This window comes from Pelobates fuscus, chromosome 1, assembly GCF_036172605.1.
Source record: "Pelobates fuscus isolate aPelFus1 chromosome 1, aPelFus1.pri, whole genome shotgun sequence".
Taxonomy (NCBI): Eukaryota; Metazoa; Chordata; class Amphibia; order Anura; family Pelobatidae; genus Pelobates; species Pelobates fuscus.
This window is the reverse complement of record NC_086317.1, coordinates 17,916,509-17,941,190: the sequence shown is the minus strand read 5'-3', so window position 1 is coordinate 17,941,190 and position 24,682 is coordinate 17,916,509.

Genomic DNA, 24,682 nt, shown 5'->3' with positions numbered 1-24,682 from the left:
ACTGGAGCATGACAGAGATAGAAAATCGATGTGTCTTTATTTAGTACCACAGTGTAGGAAGTCAGGCAAGCGTTGGGGAAAAAATAATAGGATATGGGGTTGCCGCTTGCCAAAAATATACCCCAGGGAATCCTCAAGAACAAGGAAAGAAAACGGATTGTGATAGTTCACAATTGTAGACGTATTCTGTAGATGCAATAAAGATTAGTTAAAAGTACAGAATTTAAATATTATGACTAGCGCAATACTTACCATCTAACCGAGACACTCTTTGATTTGTACATCGAGTTTCTAGCCAGCAGCTAATTTTTTTCAGTTACACTTAATTAAAACAAATGTTTTATCAGAAATGTCAAGGGGGATACATTTCACGTTTCATTCAAAAAATATTTTTCTTTCGCAATGCATCTCTGTTTGAGTATATTTGGTTTTGATGTTAACCCATTCAATGCCAAACTGTTTGAGCAAGAAAAGAAAATACCAGAAAAACTATAACTGTGACAAAACAAAGTGTACTAACATGAACAATTAGCCTGCATTCAGAGACAACTAAGGAATGAATAGTTTTTTTGATATAGAGCCCTAACCACCCCCCCCCCCACCCCCAAACAAAACCCCTACTGGAATATATGAAAAAGAATGCCTGATTGTGATCATAATTCCCTCTACAATAAGTACATTTTCCATAATACATTTAAACTAAGCATCTGTGCAATATAGGTTATTGCCAGGGCAGGCACCACCTATAGGCGTAATAGACGCCGGCCTAGGTTGCACGTTTTGAAGGGCGCCTCGCGCACGCCTGTTCACACATCACTTGTAGAAGAGCCGCTGTGGTAGTGTCGGTGTGCGGCCCGACGGAGAGAGTCATGTGTCCCAAACATATCACTCGCAGCTTCTCACAGCGGTATGCTCAGAGCTACCCACACGCAGATACTGACTGCCACACACACATTACACAGCCTTATACATGAGGCACAGAAAGCCACAACATCAACACTACAACACTTTCAGCCACCCTACACAACACACACCACACATCCACTCAACATTTTTAAAATATTCACATTACATAACAATAAAAAAATAACATAGGGGAAGAATTTCCTGGTACACCCTAATTAAATGGACTGTGAATGCCTATGCGCACATCTGACGGCTTTACTGGAGTCTGGGCAAATGAGCTGGCAAGGCAAGCCCAGCAAAGAGCGTTAATACTGGCCTGATGGTCAGACTGCTGCAGAAGCAGTCCCTCAGGGATTGGGCATATGTGATGTCATGACATGTGCGGATCATATGGGTAGGACATTTTGATGTAACTACATGGGGGGCAGCAAATAATTTTTTTGCCTAGGGCGGCAAAAATCATTGCACCGGCCCTGGTTATTGCAGTCGGGTTTTCCAATATTCTGCATTGCATGTGCACTGGGTTGGGAGGGAATGGGTTCAGTTTTACATCTTTATCACTTTATGCCTATTTCATGTTTGTTTGGTGCAAATGTGTATATGAGTTATCCATGTCCATGCTCAATTTTTAGAGATCAGTGTGAAGGAGGGAACACAGGTCAAGAGAAATATCTTTTAAATGAAAGGGTTTAATGTACAGCTATTTAGTGAACATAAGATAGCATTAGAGCTTGAAATTAAAGCTAGATTTATGAGACCAAATATCACAAACCCAAGATTTGCTCTTGCAACAACATTAGCCAAAATGTTTAAGCAATCTTTATCATAATTCTTTTCTAAGATTGGAAGGTTGCTGAGAGGGGTACATACATGCCAATGAGTCTTCTATAGTTTAGGAGGGAATGTAAAAAAAAATCTTACTTAGGTTGTGGGAGAACAATGAGTGTTACGTAGGTTGTGGGCAGTGCTCAATCATAACAGCTGCCAGAATACATACATTGAGTGGTTCACAGTTCTCTTAAATGCCAAGATTATACAGAGAGAAGCAGTGTCTCATTACACTGTAGTAAATAGTGCCAGCAAAAAAGGACAAATACTTGGCACTGAATGGGGAATTGGTCAAATAAAGACAGATGTGTGCCAAGGCATGATCTTTATAAAACTAAGTGATCTATTGATTACTTTTCCTTAGGAGATCTGTGAGCCAAATGACAGGAAGATGTTTCTATCACTGTACTACAAAATATCTACATAATATTATAAATAATTCCAAACTTTTGCACTCCATCCTCCAGTCAGAAAAATAAACCCGGTGCCAAGTAACACTGTAAATACCTTATTTAGAAAATACCATCACGGTTGGCTTTATAATCAACGTTGGTTTTTATTGTCAGAGACATCAACATTTCAGTTCCTCAACAGAACTTTCATCGGGATTGATACGTTGACGTCTATGGCAATAAAAGAACAACATTGATTATAAAGCCAGTAGTGCCGGTATTTTCTAAATAAGGTACATAATACTATATGTACATGTTCTGCAGAAGAGAGGACGAGCTAGTGTATCAAACAGAAGCACACTAAGGAAATGGGAGATAACCCATAAATGGTAAATGAAACCTTTACAAAACAAAAACAAAAAGAAAAAAAAACCAATTGGTGTGAACCTGTCTAAATAGACTAATAAGATAAAATATAACCTTTATTAGTATTGATAAAATCTGGATCTAAGTAAAGATCAGACAAGAAAAACATTTCCACCACACCGATTGGCCTATATTTACGCCTTTTTGGTTTGCTGTTCTGATTTCCGGAATCGACATTTGGCTTGGCCAAACTGACATCCATCTGAATGTCAGCTGTTCCCCCCCAAAAAAGTCTATCTTCTAAAAAAATTATTCCACAGAACCAAGATCTCTTACCTGGTGCAGTCGTCATGGAAAGTAATGGAATATTTTTGATGATCATTGCCTTTTTATTATTTATTTAATGATGCAGCATGTTATATTTGCAGAATATGACATTCGTGAATATAAAAGAACTAAGCTTGTGTGCTTCAGTAGGCTAGTTAATGCACTTACTGACTAGAAATGACAGAAATACATTTCCATTTTAATGTGAAGATATTTAATTAATTTCCATTTAAAAGCATATGAAAAGGGATATAAAATACTTTTTTTTTTTTTTTTACACTTCTCTACATTAAGCATAGCCTTGAGGTTTTATGTTGAATCTAATTACTCTCCGATTAAGAAATAGAGGGAAAAAAAACATATACAAGAAAAGTCTTTATTTGAAGACATCAATCAGCTACAAACTGGGCTGAATAATTACAGATCCTGCTAATTACTAATGCTAGCTTTGCTTTTATGAAAAATTTCAGTTTTCATGTGTTTGACTGTCAGTTTACGTACATTGTAACGCTGCTCCGTGGTACTGCTGTCAACAAAAGAATGAAAGGCAATCTTTACAAAAACGGATGATTCCAATCAAATAATCTTTCTCTTTCTGTACAGACTGAGCAAGCAATACAACATCTGTATCTGAGTAAGAAACAAGTCACTGGCCAGTTCAGGGCCATAATTTATACTGGGTAAATAATAATCCCATGTTCTCCAGCATTAAACACAGGTGGCCCAGGTGGCATCCTTTCTGGTACCCACAAGTAGCAATGTTTAAGTTACCAGGACCTTTGATAAACAAAGTAAGAAAAAGCAAACAACATTCTACTTTTATTTGGAGAATGAGAATAAACAAGGCAAGCACTATAGTCATGGGAAAGTAGACAAATAAAGCAGTAACAACAATCTGTAGATTTCCATAGAAACACAACACAAAAACTCTAATCCATGGAGTCTGTTGCATAAATACAGCCAAACTACACCCAAGCTCGCTCCTTTTTTTATTTTGTGTAACACTTAATTACCATAAGACTGTTGTGAATAAAACAAACAAAAAAATAAATAGAATAATCATTTAACAAAAAACAAAAACAAAATTCATACACCATTTAGACAATATGCCAGGTGAGACAATAAGAGACACAATAACAAAATGGTCAAAATGTTGTGATTGGCGGTGGGTTCAATAGATTTACCTTTTTTTGTATTCTGGAGTGCCTGGACCTCTTTCTATTTTTTTTGCCTTATCAAGTATTTGTTTCTTGTTATTGGTTGCACCCAGATTCCTATCACCAGGAGGATTAAGTGCAGTTCCACACCCCTGTTTCTTGTCTAAGAATAAATACTCTGTCAATGAAGACCAAATTTTATTAAGATGTCCAACATATCAGACAATAAAAATGTTTCCAAAAAATTTCAAGCTGCAGTACAAATCTTATGAGACAGTTTAACAGCTAAAGTAGATAACTGTGGAACAATGTTCAACAGGGCCAGCAAGAGGTCTGGCCCTAAAGTCCATCCAAAGAAATGGGGTAAGGAGTGCAAATACCTTCTTCTAAATGCTACTATTTTATTACACTGCTACCAAATGTGATATTAAGTGCCTCTCAAGGAACAGCCTTGAACACACAGTGGGGAGCGATTTGAATGGGTTCAAGTATCACCACAAATCTTTCTTATTGTACTTGTGTCCCAGAGCAACAAATTGATATCACTGAGGTATTGGGTTTAATTTTATTTTTGATCCAAATTTAGGGATTAATTTCCTAAACAAGGAATTGTGTTGAAGTGGAGGGCAGTTAAGACGTGACTTTTTTTTATTCCTAGGAATACATCATTAATATACCAGAAGTCATAACTGCTCTGTTTTTCAATGTGTTGGTAAGGAATTATTTAGGTTTTGTGGTCCATGATGCTAGGCTTAGGGGTACTTATGATGTGGTTGTGTGGTATTTGGATTAAGAAGAAGTAGAGGTATGGGGTTTGTGAGGATATTTATGGGGTTATAAATATTAAAAATAATATTTTCATAAAAATTATCAATAAATAATTTAATAATTTTTATTATATCAAAAAATTGATATATTGGCACTGTTGCCCTGATTAATGATTCAAAGATGAGAATTTCCCACTATTTTAATTCTCCCCGATCCTGGAGGATGTCTTATTTCATTAGAAGATTTTATCTCACACATAAATCACAAATTTATTCTAAAAATATACTTTATTTTGACAATAATAATAAAAATATATGTAACATGCATGACAATAATCAGTGAATATTTAGGTATAACATACGTATACAATATGGCAACTAAAAACAACAGCTAAAAACAACAGTTATATATGCAACAGTTGTCTGCAATTTAAGAAGATTTATGACAAGACACTCCTTTGAAATCAACATAACAAGAATACAGCATCTCACAGCTTTTCACAGCAGCACAGCGTAAAGCAATAAAAACTTTGGCTGACAGTCAAATCACACTGAATTAACTCTTTCACTGCTAGCTACAATCCTCATAGGCAAGATATCCTATTATATTGCAATTTTACAACTACAGTAATCCTCATACCAGATCGTTCACCATTCCTATGGCCATCCTATAAGAATAATTCTAACCAGATTTTACGTTTGCAGAATTTTAACTTTCCTAATTAAGATTTACTATTTCTAAATTACGTAAGCTAATATATCTGGATAAGTGCCTGGTATTCTATTTTTAAAGTTAAAAGTAATATAGAGATCATTGGTCCACCTGCAGGAATGAAATTCCGAATTCTATATATTATTAATGAATCATGACTCCTTAATGTTTGGAATCACCAACATTTATCCAAGTATATTCTGCCATTTAGTAAAACCAATTCATTAAATTAAATTAAATTAAATAAAACTAGCATAATTACCAGTTATGTTGTAGATTTTCTATCAGATGTGTAGATATGTTTCAGGAATTTTTAATGCACGTTTGATGTGAGAATTGTATGAGTTCTGGAGTTGTGTTAGTTGTAAAAGTATAAAGAGTTAGGTGTGTCCCAGAGAGTGTTTGAGAGTTTGGAAGTGGGAGCCTTGAGTCCATTCCAAGAGTCAGAATGTGTAAGTCCCAGAGAGTGTTTGAGATTGTTCCCTCTCTTCCCTTTGTCCTTACTTTTTAAAGCAGAAATTCTCTGCACGCCACTAATCGATAGTACCAATAGGGAACTGTGGGTGTGTCTTCTCTACAGACTATGATCTGGATTTTGGTCAGCAGGTGGCTCAATTACATCACCAAACATTCTTGTCAGGGGGCCATTTACCTTTTTGTATAATGGGTTAACTGTATTTTGTGATGCATTTTACGTCATTTTCATTATCTCTTATGGCTACTATACATCACAGAACCTGTCATCTTCAAAGACTTTGGTTGGTTTTCAACCAGCAAGAGCGTCTGCATTTTCAGTCGTAATTTTAGAATTGGCACATCCTAACCTTAATTTCACCTGTTTCTTACAAAGCAACTTTGTAAGATTCGTTAGTTTTTTTTAGAAAGTAAAATTAATTGCTTAGTGTTATCTGTCATTTGGTGTCTGGTTTTCTTGTGTGAAACTGTAGGTAAGATTAAACATGTATGTCTATTACACATAGTCCACTAACATTAGTAATAATATGACATGTCTTCATTGATATAATATCCATGAATATTCTATATTTTTAACATAGTACTAATTATAAATAATTAATATAAGAATAGTAAATTATATGTGGATATTGTGTATGTATATATATGTATACATTTGTCTCTGGGTTGTAGCATTCCACCCCTCTTTTGCTGTTAGACATCATGCCTTATCTCTTGTCTTGTTTACATAAGTCGCATTCCTTAGCTCAGACAAGAATGAAGTAGAGTTACAGATAGAGAATTTTGTGCCTGTCTTAGCATTCTGTTACAAAATGGAGTCACCTCTGTTCTGATGATGACGTATGGTATACACTTTTAATTTCAATCTTAACACAAAATGTCTGTCACTATAAATATACTGACAGGTTCATAGAAATTGGTTTAGGTAAAGTTAAGGTTTGTTGTACTTAATATTTTAATTTGTCTTTACAGAGTGAACTACCATAGAAACATACAATGTGACGGCAGATAAGAACCAATCGGCCCATCTAGTCTGCCCAATTTTCTAAATACTTTTAATAGTCCCTGGCCTTATCTTATAGTTAGGATAGCCTTATGTCTATCCCACGCATGCTTAAACTCCTTTTCTGTGTTAACCTCTACCACTTCAGCTGGAAGGCTATTCCATGCATGCACTACCCTCTCAGTAAAGTAATACTTCCTGATATTATTTGTAATCCTTTGCCCCTCTAATTTAAGAATAAGTCCTATTGTTGTGGTAGTTTTTTCTTCTTTTAAATATTGTCTCCTCCTTTACTGTTTTGATTCCCTTTATGTATTTAAATGTTTCTATCATATCCCCCCTGTCTCATCTTTCCACCAAGCTATACATGTTAAGATCCTTTTACCTTTCCTTGTAAGTTTTATCCTGCAATCCATGAACCAGTTTAGTAGCCCTTCTCTGAACTCTCTCTAAAGTATCAATATCCTTCTGAAGATAGGGTCTCCAGTACTGCGTACAATACTCCAAGTGAGGTCTCACCAGTGTTCTGTACAATGGCATGAGCACTTCCCTCTTTCTACTGCTAATACCTCTCCCTATACAACCAAGCATTCTGCTAGCATTTCATGCTGCTCTATTAAGTGTCCCTTTCAGATGTTGAGGTTAGGACTCTATGATATATACTTTACCATGCTGTTCATTTTTAATATTTCAGTGCATGGAGTACTTACAGTTAGGGTTAGGGTGTACATAGCATCAGGCTGTAAGTGCATTGTAAATCATTGGTCCTGAGAATGATGAAAGTTAAAATTCACTGCATTCCAACTTCCCACAAAGTTAGGGGGTACAATGCTGTACATCATAGTGCCTAAAAATGTGACATTCCAATGGGGAGTACACTGCTGCACACACATCATTAGAAATGGGGCTAAAGTTCACTTACTATCACATTCGTATGCTCACACTTTCAATAGGACTTTTTTTTTTAAACAAATCCATTTGGAGAATAATTAATTTTTAGCACAGTAAACCTATACATTTTCTCTTTTCTTATTGCCCAGTGATATAAAAGGGTTATAGAACAATGTTGCCCGGAGAAAATATTTTTGAAGAATGGTTTATTCTTGTTTCTCCATATCATTTCAAGGACTTGAGCTTAAAAAAGCTATGAATTTTCTGTAAGAGAAACATTGCCACGTTGTATAGCTAGGATACTGAGTCCTGTACAGCTAGGATACTGAGCTCTGCTCCTGTCCTCCCGCCCCACCACCTGCTCCCTCGATCCTATTCCCTCGCATCTCATCCACACTTTGTCTCCCTCTCGCTCTTCCTCTCGCTAGCATTTTCAATCTCTCCCTTTCCTCTGGCACATTTCCATCACCCTTCAATCATGCAACCGTAACCCCGATTCTGAAAAAGCCCAACCTTGATCCCAACTCCCCATCCAAATACCGCCCTGTCTCGCTACTGCCATTTGCCTCCAAGATCCTTGAGAGAGTTGTGTACTCTCTGCTTGACCGTCTTCAGTCTGGATTCCGCGCTGTTAAGTCCGTCGAAACTGCTGTGACCAAAGTATCCAACGATTCAATTGCTGCTAAATCTCACGGCCTATACTCTATCCTAATCCTCCTTGATCTTTCTGCCACCTTTGACACTGTTGATCATCAACAGCTTCTTCACATTCTTCGTAACTTTGGTCTATGGGATACTGCTCTCTACTGGTGCTCCTCCTACCTCTCCCAGCACTCCTTCAGTGTTTCTTTCTCTGGTTCTGCCTCTTCTCCCCAACCCCTCTCTGTTGGCATCCCCCAAGGTTCTGTCCTCGGCCCCTTATTGTTCTCTTTCTATACTGCATCCCTTGGTAAACTCATAAGCTCCTTTGGCTTCCAATATCATTTATATGCAGATGACACGCAAATCTACCTGTCCTCCCCTGATCTCTCTCCGCCCACCTTGACTCGTGTTTCTGACTGCCTCTCTGCTATTTCCAACTGGATGGCTGCTCACTTCCTTAAACTCAACCTGTCCAAAACAGAACTTCTAGTTTTTCCTCCCTCAAGTGCTGCTACTCCTGTGTCTGTCTCCATCCAAGTCAACGGCGCTACTATCACCTCTACCTCACAAGCTCGCTGCCTAGGGGTTCTTTTCGATTCTGACCTCTCTTTTACTCCCCATGTCCAATCGATAGTCAAATCCTGTCACTTCCAACTCAAGAACATAGCGCGCATCCGCCCATATCTAACGCCGGACGCAGCTAAGATACTGGTTCATGCTGTTGTTCTCTCTTGCCTCGACTACTGCAATCCCCTTCTCACCGGTCTTACATGTTCCCAGCTTGCACCGCTGCAATCTATAATGAATGCGGCTGCGAGGCTTATTTTCCTGTCCGGTCGCACATCCCACGCCTCCACGCTCTGTCAGTCCCTGCATTGGCTTCCAGTTAGATATAGGGCCCAATTCAAAATTCTGGTGCTTGCTTACAAATCCCTACATAATGCTGCTCCAACATACCTATCCTCCCTCATACACAAGTATGTCCCGTCGAGACCCCTGCGCTCAGCTCAAGACCTACGCCTATCCTCTGCCCGGATCCCCACCTCTGACGCTCGCCTACAAGACTTCTCTAGGGCTGCACCTATTCTGTGGACCGCCCTTCCCTCCTCAATCAGACTTTCACCCAGCCTCCACTCCTTCAAAAAAATCTTTGAAAACTCACTTCTTCATTAAAGCGTATCAATTAAACTGTCAGCAGGCTTCTCATCCCCCACCCCATGACTCCTTTCCTGCAACTGTCAAAAATGACCTACCAAGCACTCAATAAACCCTTCTCTAATGAACTATTTAATTCCCCTACTTTAACACTTTGTGTCACTATACCCCATTCCCTCTAGTATGTAAGCTCATTGAGCATGGCCCTCAACCCCTCTGTTCCTGTACGTCCAGTGGTCTGATCTCAATTATGTGTCTGTTAGTCCACCCATTGTACAGCGCTACGGAATTTGTTGGCGCTATATAAATAATAAAATAATAATAATAATAATAATAATATAGAAAGGCCGTCCGTTGCTGTGCCCAGGGCTACACATATTTGTGGGGTCCAGTTATATCACATTGCTCTCTCATCACAATTTCCCTATTTTTCCCTCCCTTTTGCCCTGACAGTGTACCTTGATCCTTTGTGTGAGGTGCGTGTATTTCTCCAGTGAACTCCTTTTCTGCTCATGTATTTCCCATTGAACTCCTGAATAAAATAAGGTGCAGCCACCCAGGCTTTTAACTTTGTGTCATAACAGTGTGTCCAGTGTCCATTTGCTTTTGGGGTCCCTAAAACTGTTGGACCCCATACATCACTGCCTAAAGCTATAGAAAAGATCTATTTGGATATTTTAGAGTAGATGTCAGAGTGTCTATCAAACAGATTGACAGACATTGTACCATCAAACACTCCAGCATTATAAGCTGTCTGGACTGCAGAGGGCAAAGGTGTGAGATTCACAATAAGGTATCTAACAGAGCAATGGCATTGTGTGACTTTAAATTGGCATTTTGTGACTCAATAATATCTTAAAAGGAAAAAATAAAACATATTGGCCACAATGTCTATGAGAGTCATAAATGGACAGGTTTTATGTTTAACCCATAGATTGATAGAAAATACACTTAATGGTTAATATGAACATCCGAGCATTGGCAAACTTAATCCAACTGACTAAATGATGGTCTTGTTAATGGGAGTTGAAGGGTAAATGGACAGATATCTGCTTTGCAATTAGCTTGGGTGGATGCAAATAATTAGAAAAACTCAGAGTAGCGTTTGGAAATCTGGCATGAAAAGCTATTGCATTAATGTATGTATAATTTTCTGTTTATTTAAATGTAAAAAATAATCATATAAAATGGATTCATTTGTTTCACTATCCTCTTCATAAATATTAATTTTAAATATTATACAATCTCCATTATCCTGCATTATTTCAGACAGCCGCTGGAAGTATTAGCATGGAGTAATGTCAGTTAATAAGCAGATAGTTAAATGACACGGCCAGAGGTAGAGCTACACCTTCGGCAGAGAAATGCTGTATATCAGACTCCAAGCAACTTGAAAACTTCTAATCACTGCAGTGGTCATGGTGCTCAAAGTAGCAATTTAATAACATAATTGTTTTCCTCATCAAAGAATGTTAATGAAGAAACTACTATTTCACTCTTACTTTGAAGGTTATTAAGGTAAATTTTAGAGTTGTGAAAAAGGTAAAAAGAAATATCAAGAAACTATTTTTTTTTTATATATCTTGGCTATTTTTTGCTGAATATGAAGATATTTATATGACAGTCTAAAAGTTACCAGTTTAGCATTTTATTCCTTTGGGCTCAAGAAATTCCACATCAATCATCCTATAACTTTTTAGTGTATGTATCTACATTTGTCCGATATATGGACCTATACAGCAACGAACAAAAGAGCATCTGGAGTGAAATGATTGCAACGTTCGTGATTTTTCCGAACGGTGTTAAACCGTGCTGTAAAAAGGGCACAATTTAATTTCTCTTTTTAGGATGACTGCATAATCCACAATCATTTCATTTCTTGACTCTCCAGTGGTGAAAAAAAAGAAAAAAAAAGAAAGTCGTCAGAATTAGATTTATTTTAAATAAAAAAATAAACACCTTTCAAATTAAATTGAAATATATTCTCATTGTATAATTGATACACTCATATTTCTCTTTTATAAGGATGCTGTGAGTGGAATGCAATATTCAGTCGCCAATGTGAACGACCGGAAACATTGTATCGAGAATGCAAGATTGAACATAGAGCTACTTTCTGTTTACACAAAGCTTTGAGGCTAAGAGGGTAAATGCTACTTCGTACATGCAGGCAGAATTAAATCATTTTTGTTTACAACCCTGTAATCAGGATCACAATTTTGAGCCAAAGGTTGCTCTGCTAAATGCTGTGCTGTCCAATGCCTAACATCCCTTCACACATAACTAGTGGTTTCCTTAGTGCTGATTTGGTGAGTGGGAGTGTGTTAGGTTTAAACAAGATAAAAGCCTGACTTCGAAACCCCCTTGTAAAATTATAAAGAGAAAATGTGTCTGCAGACGATACTATGCCAGGCAGGGATTTGTGGCTTCAATACCCATCAGACAAACAGTACATTGGGACCATGTTCATAACTAGAACTGGTCAAAACAGAAAATGTCTGTATGCGTGTATCCCCGTCTGAAGCACACGGGTCACAGCTTCATATATTACATACGAACTGCTAGACTTGTGCATTCGCTTTCAAACTATAAGCAAATTTGACCGAATTTTAGGCGGTTGCCGAGTTGTCTGAATTTCGTAACTCTGAATCACTGTATGTCCGCACTGCTCACAGATCAAACGAGAAGTAAACAATGAAGAAACTGTAGAAACAATCTGTGTTTATATATTTGTATATTTAAAACACCTAGAATATATACAGTATCTCACAAAAGTGAGTACACCCCTCACATTGAAAATATTTCATTATATATTTTCCTGTGACAACACTGAAGAAATGACACTCTGCTAATATGTAAAGTAGTAAGTGTACAGCCTGTATAACAGTAAATTTGCTGTCCCCTCAAAATAACCCATCTGAACCATATAAGTTTATCTTGGTCTCATCGGACCACAGGACATGGTTCCAGTAATCCATGTCCTTAGTCTGCTTGTCTTCAGCAAACTGTTGGTGGGCTTTCTTGTGCATCATCTTTAAAAGAGGCTTCCTTCTGGGATGACAGCCATGAAGACCAATTTAATGCAGTGTGCAACGTATGGTCTGAGAACTGACAGGATGACAACCTTCAACCTCTGCAGCAATGCTGGCAGCACTCATACGTCTATTTCCCAAAGAAAACCTCTGGATATGACGCTGAGCACGTGCACTCAACTGCTTTGGTCGACCATGGCGAGACCTGTTCTGAGTGGAACCTGTCCTGTGAAACAGCTGTATGCAGCTCAGTTTCAGGGTCTTGGCAATCTTCTTATAGCCTAGGGCATCTTTATGTAGAGCAACAATTCTGTTTATTAAGATCCTCAGAGAGTTCTTTGCCATGAGGTGCCATGTTGATCTTCCAGTGACCAGTATGAGAGAGTGTGAGAGCGATAACACCAAATTTAACACACCTGCTCCCTATTCACACCTGAGACCCTTGTAACACTAATGAGTCACATGACACCGGGGAGGGAAAATGGCTAATTGGGCCCAATTTGTACTCACTTTTGTTGCCAACGGTTTCGACAGAAATGGCTGTGTGTTGAGTTATTTCGAGGGGACAGCAAATTTACTGTTATACAGGCTGTACACTTACTACTTCACATATTAGCAGAGTGGCATTTCTTCAGTGTTGTCACATGAAAAGATATAACAAAATATTTACAAAAATGTGAGGGGTGTACTCACTTTTGTGAGATAATGTAAATATAGATTTATTTTCCTGCTTCTTTTTTTCTCTTCATTGGTTACATATTCCCACTTGATCTGTGAACCAAGTGGCATATTAATTATATTTTGCAGTACACTAACTGGCCCATTTTAAGACCATTTTGATTTGTCCAAATAGTTTTTCTGAAACGGACAAAAATCATGCAACCAAAATGCAATATATATACATGTTGGACCACCCAAACTAAAAATGCTTTTCGGATGAACTGATTTGGACAAACTGAATTGTGGTGCGGTGCCCACGTCTATTAATTGCCTTAATGTGTCAGAAAGCCTATAAAGCAATACTTAAACATAAGGGTCACAGCTTTACATATTACATGCAAATCATGGTTTCACACATTACATACTATAAACCTTAGAGAAAATGCCTTACTTAAAGGACCACTATAGTGCCAGGAAAACATACTCATTTTCCTGGCACTATAGTGCCCTAAGGGTGCCCCCACCCTCACGGCCCCCCTCCCGCCGGGCTCTATGGGGTGGAAGGGGTTAAATTTACCTCTTTCTCCAGCGTTGAGCGGGGGACTCTCCTCCTCCTCTCCTCCTCCTCTCCTCCTCCTCTCCTCCTCCTCTCCTCCTCCTCTCCTCCTCCTCTCCTCCTCCTCTCTTCCTCTTCTCCTCCTCCTCGGCTGAATGCGCATGCGTAGCACGAGCCACACGCGCATTCAGCAAGTCCATAGGAAAGCATTCACAATGCTTTTCTATGGACACTGGCATCTTCTCACTGTGAAAATCACAGTGAGAAGTGCGGAAGCGCCTCTAGCGGCTGTCAATGAGACCGCCACTAGAGGCTGGATTAAATCTATTATAAACATAGCAGTTTCTCTGAAGCTGCTGTGTTTATAGAAAAAAGGGTTAAACCTAGAGGGACCTGGCACCCAGACCACTTCATTAAGCTGAAGTGGTCTGGGTGCCTATAGTGCTCCTTTAAACTCACAGGTCACAGTTAGTCTTAGTAAATGTCTGCATTGTAAGCCCCAGTCAGGCAATCTAAGCTTTTTGAATGTTTCAACACTTACATGGGCCCCTCAGGCACCTGATTTTATTTTCTTAATTTTAAGTCCAAAGATAAACAAAATGTATTTGCTTAAACAGGACGAGTATTTCACCTTAGCAGTATCACAAGAAGACCAATAAAACCACAAATATGTAATGGTCTCAAGTAAATGTCTAACCACTCAAAGAAGGTTTGACTCCTTAATGTGGGATGGTGCCAGGGGACCCCTAAAGGCATTTAGTGTGACCCATTCAACACACAGGTGACATATTCACATATTATATGATTATGGTGCTTTGAGTTTGTTTGTGGGGGTTTATATAGAACAAGATGGTCTATTTAAGGTCACCTAGCATTATAAATAAATGTCATAATTAATTAGTAAACCCAAGAAAGCTTTTTAATAATTTGATACCAATGACTTGACCAAGTGATTAAATTTAGCGTTCAACACATTTTATTTTAAAGGATTTTATTTTAAATCATCAGTACAATGTTATACACAGTTAGATAATGAGATATTGAGAAAGAGGTGGGTGGATATTCTGACACATGCTTTAAAAAAACCTTCAAAACACTTCAATTACTGGGCTTATTTTAGTAATATCTATAAGGCTTTGTTTGAGTTGTGACTTTCTATAATGCACTTGGCTGCTTTACATAAATTACAATCAGAGAATTCTAAAGCTTTCTGACAAACACGTGGCTTGGCTCTCTTACAAACTCTCAGCTCGGAGAGAGTCGAAAAAGCTCTGCTTTATTGAGATAAAATCAATTCTGAATATATACATACAGCTCACATATTAGGCCTAAGTTAACAATCCCAGCATGCTTGGATTGCTGAATGGACTGCAGCAGACTTCTGCGTGGAAGAAAAAGTTGGTTCCGTCAAAACAATTTGTATTTATATTAAAAAATGAATTGGTTCGGTAGTCCGAAAATTGTCCAATGGGTGGATAGTTTTGGACGCTTATTGTCCATGCAAATAATTCAGGAAAACGGATTTGAATGAACCAGAAAGGGAGTGGAAGTGGGCCAATCTGTGTACCGCAAAATATAAATATTATTTATACATTTTGCAATACATTGATAGACGCATTTTCATACGCAGTTTGAAGATCAAGTGAGAAATATTGATAAGAATATATACATATTTTACATCTCATTTTTTGTTTTCTTTCTATTGGTAACTTCTAACTTTATCTGTGAATTTAACCCCTTAAGGACACATGACATGTGTGACATGTCATGATTCCCTTTTATTCCGGAAGTTTGGTCCTTAAGGGGTTAATCAACATTTATTTGATGTCCCCTAACCATCAATCATCTGTTTGTTTTTTACCATCAATCTGTTGTTGTTGGGTTTTTTTTTTGGTGCCATGGATGAAACTTTGAATCACGAAACAAACGAACATGTTTATTTGTTGCCTGGTTCACTTGTTCTTGATACGACCATATTGTGTTTTGGAGTTACAGAATTTGGACGACCCGTCGGTTGCCCAAAATTCAGACAAGTCCCAGTTTGTTTGTTACTGAATGTCTAGACTGCAGTATTCAGCATTGCCGAACAATAGACGCAGCCATGAGTGTGCTAGTGACACTGTGTGCACTGTGTGCAGCGCCTTAAGGAACAGTTGCAGCTCTTGATCAGTTAAAGGGGCTCAGTATGCACTGTTTGAGTATGTCTAATTAAGAACTCTAACTTTCTGACAAATTGGTCTTTGATGACCCCCAAAGCATTACCCCAGAGATAAAACCCATGATGGTGGGACAGAAGCCCAAAATCAGGACTGTATGCTGAATGTGGATGTTGGGAGGTGTGCTAAGGTGGAGGAAGCTGTATTTTCAGAAGGTTGTGAAATGCATGAACTGATCAAAAGAAATACACCAGGTATTTTCAGGTTTGATACATTTGCCTTATATGTTGCATACTGTGCTTCGTGCTATGCAGTGTGTTAGCTTTGCAGAATTCATCATAGCCATTTAATTCAGACAGAAAGCTTAGTTTTAAAACAGCAGGGTTTTTTAAAAATGTTTTTGTCTCATTTAATGCATAGCTAACACTGTCAAAATTGGTAACATGCTAGCGAACTTTGAAAGGGAAAAACAGCAATGTAAATGGCTAGAAAATAGTTAAAGGGATCCGATAGTGCAAGGAAATCAAACCCTGTTTATATGGTTAATAGGTCCTCCCCCCTCCCTCAGGGCCCCCCTCCCGTGGGGCTGAAGGGGTTAAAAAAACCTTCAGTCACTTACATGAATCCAGTGCCGATGTCCCTCGACACTGGGTCAGGCTCCGCCCACGCTCTGCCGACGCTGTGCAATGGCTGCGCACATTAGACCTCCACATAAGAAAGCATTATTCAATGCTTTCATATGGGGAAAATCTGACACTGAAGGGCCTCATGCATAGCGTGAGGATGTCCAGCATCAGATAACGGACTGAAAGTCCATTTGAATTCTGGACGCTCTCTAGTGGCTGTCTGTTAGACAGCCACAGAGGTCAGACTTAGTGCTGCAAGGTAAACATTGCAGTTCTCTGGAACGGCAATGTTTTATATTGCAGCACTAAGTGCAAAAGGGTCACAGCAGCCAGATCACTTCAATGAGCTGAAGTGGTCTGGGTGCCTACAGTGTCCCTTTAACATAGGTACTAGCCCATTCAGTGGCTTAAAAAGCTGAGTTTTTAAACTGTCCTGCAGTTACCCTATTCCTTCTGAAGCATTATAAATGCCTGGTTAAGAATTAAATGGTTATTGCTCAGTTTAGATATTAGCAAACAGGGAGCTCGGAGGAGTGTTTGGATATGTGACAGGGAAGAGTATCTTGGGGGTGATATAACTCAGGCAGAGACATTTACAGAAAAAGATGGTTAAGCAAAAAGAAAGTTTGATCTACATGTTGCTGGAGACCCATTGTAGATTGAAGTATTAATTTCTATTTACTGTCAATTATTTAGGTCATGTTGGCACAAGAGAATCCTTCGGCACTAATGAGAGAGCATAGGTTGTGTAAAAAGGTTGACAGTGATCCCAAAGCGAGAACCAACCCCACATATCATGAGAGAGCTACAATAGCGTAGAAAACCAAATAAAACCTATTGTATACACTACAAATGAGAGAATAATACCATATAAGAGACCATTGAGGCTTTAAAGTCATGTCTTGTGTTTAATATATTGGTTTAACCCCTTAAGGACCAAACTTCTGGAATAAAAGGGAATCATGATGTGTCAGACATGTCATGTGTCCTTAAGGGGTTAAACATTTTTTATAGGAACCTTTGCAGACAGGCTGCCTTCAATGTCATGGACACCCTATGAATGAAACGCCCAGTGTCGGGCCAAACAAGTGTTTAATGCTTCCGTGTCGTGTTTATTTTAGGCTGTCTGTTACAGTCAATGAATGAGAATATGCTAATACAGCTAATAGTGGGATTTGTGAGCAATCTTAGCAATATTCTACCTAACAGAGTCTCTCTTTAAACAATATCACATACTTACGCACATATGATGGTAGCCATTTAGCTTGCCAGGTGTTGGGGATAGTTTGTGCAAGGAAATAACTTTATTAAATTTGATATAGTGCGTTACAATCATAAACCACAAAGGTCTCTCTATGAAATGTTTATCTTTCCCGATTATGTACCAGTTCTAAATGACATTACAATATAGGAAAACATTAAAAAACTACTAGAAAAATGTACATCCTTGGTTATGTAATGCGTTCAGCACAAATGACAAAACTGTGAAAATGAATACATTCATCAGATCGTCTTACAAACTGCTGATTCTCTTAGAAAACGCTATTAATTAATGCTGTGTTAATTAATGGAAATTTTGGTGGGGATAACAAGTCCACCTTAAAAATATCTGACTCTGTGTTCTTGCAGTCGGCGTTTTGCAGATTCGCAGACCTACAGCCTTCAGCAAATTCTAGAGCTGCCTTTTCTGTATGCGCCCTTTACAATTTCATATATGCAATCTGTACTCTATGTTTTGGTGCACACTTTATTTTATAGAATATTTAATATAACATAGTGCTGTCATGTTTTTTTTCTTCATTTAAATTTCCTTTTGCAGCCTCCCAGACAAGATTTTAAATAAGACGCTTTCTTTAAAATGTTTTGAAGACTCACACGTTAATTAGGACAACAGGAGGTTTTCCATGGCAAAGGCAAGATCCAGTAAAATAAAATATGTAAAGTCAATATGAAATGTTAATATTATCTGCATGTTTAGCAAAATTCATTCTTTGTGTGCCTTCTTAGAAATGACATTTCTTTGATCAATAACTTTAACTTTAGAGCTTGTCCAGGCTCTAGTGATTTCCCGCATGGATTACTGTAACCCTCTCCTGATTGGTCTCCCCAAAAGCTGTATGGCCCTGCTATAGTCTGTAATGAATGCTGCAGCCAGACTGATTTTCCTCTCTAGTCAGTCCTCTCACACCTCGCCCCTCTGCCAGTCCTTACATTGGCTCCCTGTATCCTATAGGAGTCAATTCAAGGTGCTAACCCATACATTTAAAGCACTGAATAATTCTAGCCCCTCTTATATCTCTTCACTGATCCATAGGTATACCCCTCCTCATTCCCTCTGCTCTGCCCGTGACCACCTTCTGACTGCAGCTCGCACGCGTACAGCTAACTCGTGCTTGCAGGACCTCTCGCGGGCGGCTCCTTTCCTATGGAATAGCCTACCTACCGCCATCAGACTCTCCCCTAGTCTTCAATCATTTAAGAAGTGCCTTAAAACTCATCTCTTCAGGAAAGCTTATGGCCTCCCAGAGTAGCCTCTACCTTATATACCTGTCTTGTGCTCTCTCCTATAGGGCAGTGCTTTACTCTCTCCTCCAGCTCTGCTTCACTCCCACCCTATTTGATTGCTATCTCCTGTCCTAATGTGTCTTATACCCCACCTCCTACAGACTGTAAGCTCATTTGAGCGGGGTCCTCTTCAACCTATCGTTCCTGTAAGTTTTCTTGTAATTGTCCTATTTATAGTTACATCCCCCCTCTCATAATATTGTAAAGCGCTACGGAATCTGCTAGTGTTATATAAATGGCAATAATAATAATAATAATAATAATAATAACACGTAGACTTTTTTTTCCCCAATTACGCTATGTTAGCCTAAACATTGCAACCTTTGGCAATGACCCTAAAAAAGCATTTATCATCTTCGAAGAGACAGACGGCCATATGTTTAAACGTCATTGTGCATAGATCTGTAATCCTGCAATTTGTATCAAAATCGGAATAAATGTTTTTACCTCAATGTCTGTGGACAGATAACGAGCATTAGATTTTGCTCTTTGAAGTCAATCTCAGTAAACACATTTCCATATGTTTCATATATGCAGCAAATTGCTTTTGCTTTAGTGCAAAAGGTGTCAAATTCAACTTTCACCGTCAGTGCGCAGTCAGACAAAACAAACGCAGGTCATCTGTCTGAGGAAATTCATACAGCATGTGTGTATTGTGATACAGGATCGCTGCGTGGATGGATCCATGGAATTAGATAGTTTTACCCAGAACAGACTGACAGGCTGGCATAATTAAACTATCACATTGTATCAGGAATACTAACACGTACTCATACATTTACTAAAGGCGTTCTAGCAAATACATCCCTCTAGAAAGTAAACTGCTGTACTGTTAAATTAAACAATCCTGCACATTCACTAACACTGCAACATAGCTCCCATCAATAACTGAACAATAATATTTTGTAATCTATGCATCTCTTTATACAATGGGAACGTCTGCAAATTTTAAAGGAACACTACAGCGTTAGGCATGTAAACCTTTATTCCTAACACTATAGCGTGCTAGTGCCAGATTAGTTCTAGACCCCCTCATTGGCAGTAAAAAGCTGTAAAAAAAAAAAGTTTCACTTATATTTTTCTCCAGGAACAAGACTCCCTCAGCACTACCTCCAGCACCTCCCCTAATACATTTTATATCTCTCTGGTCAATCCAATTCTGAACACATAGGAGCATTGGGGACTGATGTGCATGTCATGCGCATCCAAATACTTCTCATAGGAAAGCATTGATTCACTATTTCCAATATTGTCACATAGCATATTGTTAATCGGTTATTGCGGCTGAAACGCCTCTATGACAGCTACTAGACGAGTGTTTATCCCTGAATTAAAAGCATTTCTGTTTCTATATAACTGCAATGTTTTACATTGAACAACGTAAGTAATATGTCCTATCTGTCCTGATTGGAAACTCCTGTTTGTCTCTGGTGTTCACTAAAAACATATTCAGAGTGATTGTCTTGTGCAAAGCCAATGGATGGCAAGTGGGTGGACAGTTGACTACCTGTTGTGCTTGGCTGATATACTCTCTGTTTTGGCATGCCGACATCTGCACGGGATTTCTGTCTTGCTGCGTTCTCGTCTACATATGCGTGTGTGTGTATTAATGCATGCAAATAAATATATACTGAGTAAAATATTTATATAAAGTAACGTACGTTGGAAACTGTTTAAGTACTTTTTTGATCAAGACATTTTAAAATTAGATTTCTAACACTTCCAGGCATCGCACAGATTTTGGTCTGTGTACAATCAGAGAGAAACAGATGCTGTGAAATCCTTAGGACTTTTAAAATTGCTCAAATATGTAAAAACAGATGGAAGGAAAAATAAAACAGGAAATTAAAAGACAACAATACGTGAGACCTGTGGACATTTGTAAATCCTTTCTGGGATCCATGGAGGGGCACGGCTGGAGTACAGATTATTTTCAGCTACATTAGATGGAATGCAGAGTAACAAGTACTCTTTAACGAAGGATTCGATAAGACTTTTTTGTGCTCCAGAAGGAAAATGCAACGTTGTGTTATGTTGCACATACCCCTGGATCTGGAAGTAAATTTGGAACTATCTGCTAGATATTTGTTTCTTAAGACCTGTTACGGTTGCCTCCAGGCTGGCTGGAAGATGGACCGTGGAAAAGGATGCTCCTAGCGCTCACCAAAGGACCATCAGCACTGTAGCCACCATAAGCACTGCAGACTCCACGAACCACCGCTGCTGGAATGGTATCTCGCCGTCTGCTCTGCGCCCTGGACCTACGACCAGGCTCCAGGTTCCAGTAGGTGAACCTCTTCCTTCTGAAGCAGGATCAGGAACAAGAGCTCTTACAAGAGCTCAGTAGCTAAGGGAGTATGAAGAGCATAGCAATCCCTGTAGTGATTATAGCTGTCCCCTACAAACATGAGTCAAGGCTGCAAGTTAGGGTCAGAAGAGGGTCAGAAGAGGTCTGAGGTGCTGGAACACCCAGCCTGGTTTTTATTACGGTTGTGCACATACAGGACACACCCAGGGGGAGGCATAAAATGACCAATCAAATAACAGTACAACCCACACATCCCCTCCCCTCAGATAAGCAGTTAACATAATTATTACAAACAGTAAAAATACAGTTTTCACACATACACTGTAACTTGAAAACCATACATTCAATCTCCATAAATCTCCATAAGTTACATATTTAGACTCAGCATACATCAAACATAAACACTTCCAAAAATCAGCCAAATCCCTCCAGTGCATCAAAAGTTAGCTGGAGGTCCCTTTATGACCGACCGCAAGCACAATTTCCTGCCCCAAACAGTTCAATAGATTTGGGCTGTGCGGTCGGTCAATTTCATGCAGAAAAAACGGGACTTAGTCTCTGGAGCTGCAAGTTCCGTATGGGAGAAGGTAAGGGGCAGCGGTGTTCGTGTATTTGCGCGTCCGATTTTAGTTCCACAGAATCTTTAGCATACACCGCTGACCGCGTTTGCATGAACTAAGATGGCCGCCGCCACGTGTTCGGCTGACGAATGGCGGCCACCCAGCGCTCGGCAATTAACCGGCAGTAACCTCACAGCCTGGGTGGTAAATTGCCTGCACACTTTAACTTCTGGGTGGTCCGCCTGTGTGGTACTTGGTTCAGTAAGCCCTATTTACTGAACCAAGTGGGAGAAAGCCAGGGGCAAGTTATTTTACAGGTCTGGGGACATAGTCTTAAAGGGACATTGTTCAGCAAAGTCACAATATGTCCCCAGACGGTTCTTAAAGGGCCATACAAACCCAATAAAAGTTCATAACTTTTCAGGGGCACAATCTTCCAGGGGCCATAGTCATGAGGAAGGAGGCTGGCAAATAGGCTTCTCCACAATCCAGGGAAGCAGGGCAATTTTCCATTTAAAGGGCCAGTTACAAATAGCAATCTGTAACAAGACCCTATAATGGATCTATACCAAGTGTTCTGGGGTGAATTTTGCATTCCACATTCTGAAAAGAACAAAAAAGCAAAACACGTCATTCTTTCAATTATTCATTAAAGCAAATAAAAAGCAGAACTGCAAATGTTAAATCAAAACAGAATAAATGTAGAATTAAAAGAAAAAAGTCCAGTGATTCCCTTGCCAGGTCTAAACAATTTTAGGTTCACTTGGAGCCTTTTCCAGGTAAGTTTCAGAAAATCCTTTGTTGGTAAGTGGACCAGATAAATTTGCAATAAACCATAGGGTCAAATGTGACTTTCTGTATCTAGATTCTAAATAGTCACTTTTACAGCTTTCAGTGACAAGGGCCTTGGAAGTGACAAGATCCTTCCAATATACTCAAGGGGATGGGATTTAGACCATTATTAGTAAAAGGGTTAACACACACCGCCGTATCACTTCAAGAAGCGGTAATGTTCATGAATAGTCTACTCAAATCGCTAAATGGACCTCCTCTAGTCCACTTGTTGAACTAAAATATCAATTTTACTCAAGAAAAAGGCATTTTTCACTGGAGGAATTCAAATAAAAAAAAAAGATTAAAAAAATAACTCCAGTCCATTCCAGATGTTATCACCAATTGTCAGGTTAAGCAGGTAATATTTAAATTTTTAGTGCAATTAAGAGGATAACATTGATAGTTCTTTATACTCTACACTCTTTCTGCATACTTATAGTCCACTCAGAAAGTTACAATACCCTCACATAGTCTATTCAAGGGGTTCTATTAACAAATTCAGTCAATCAATGCTCTAAAATATCTTAGTCCACCAAAGGTATTAAAATAGACATCTTTATTCAACCTAAGGAGTTAAAATGCACACTATTAGACCAACAATGACATTACAATACTCTTCCATAGTCCATTTAGATTGTTACCATGTTGTCTTATCATCCGTCCAACGAGGCAATATGAGCACATACTGTCACTTATGGGACTCAAATTTTTTTTTTGTCTACTTAAGAGGTTAATGTTGACATCTTTATTGCACTCAAAAGGGTAAACATATTTACCATCGTTTCTTTATCATTTCAATCTCATAGAAGCCAACAATAAGCATACCATCAATACATATAATATAGCAAAATATTCTTCTTCTGCTGAGTGTAAATCAAAATAGTGCTGGGAATACAATGAGAGAGCGAGCATCATAGTTTAGGGAACTGAGAACAGACAATGGTACACTAGCTCTCCCCTAATTTAAATGAAGTACTAGATACGCAACATATTGTGACAATTAGGTCACCATACAAGTACCATAAAGACAGAGAAGAAGAATACAGTCTACAGATTTTATAGTATAGTTTGTGTGGTCGTTTTCGAGGCCATAGGTTATGAGTTATGTTTTTTTTTACCACGTGAGATCCGCATTAAAAGAATCTAATTAAAGTTAATGGGCAGTAATAATGGAAGAAGCTGTGTCCAGAATCTTTTATGGTCCTAGCATCTGACGTGCCCTCTCTCCTCAATGGCATTTGCGTGCAGTGTACAGGGTTCGTTTACCTTAGCGAGAAAGACAACTATTGGTCCAGACACATAAAAAACTGCAGGAAAAGCAGCAAGAAAGAAAGCCAAGGCATCCATTGTTTCATTAACACAATAAAAACTAATGATGTGTGCCGCAAAGTTAATGGCTTCTCATCCAAATTATGGTTTTACTGGATCTTATAAATGTTCCGGAAATTAGCTCTGAATGAAGGTGTATTTAATCTGTTCACCAAGTCTTACTTAAGGAAGACAAAAACAGAAAGTCCGATCACCCTTATTGATCAATGTATCAATAATTCCTTCCTTACTGCTCTGCTGGTGGTGTGCAGTGAGGAGCTTACGTTCAACACTCTGGGGATAAAGATGATGTACATTTCTATACTCTTCCAAAAAGATGGGAGGGAAATTGCACTTTAGATGGTATACTAGGCACCAGAAGCTTATAATCTCAGTGGGATCTTTTTAGTAAACTTAATGCTCAACTTTTACATAACTTAAGTCAAAATAGGCAAGT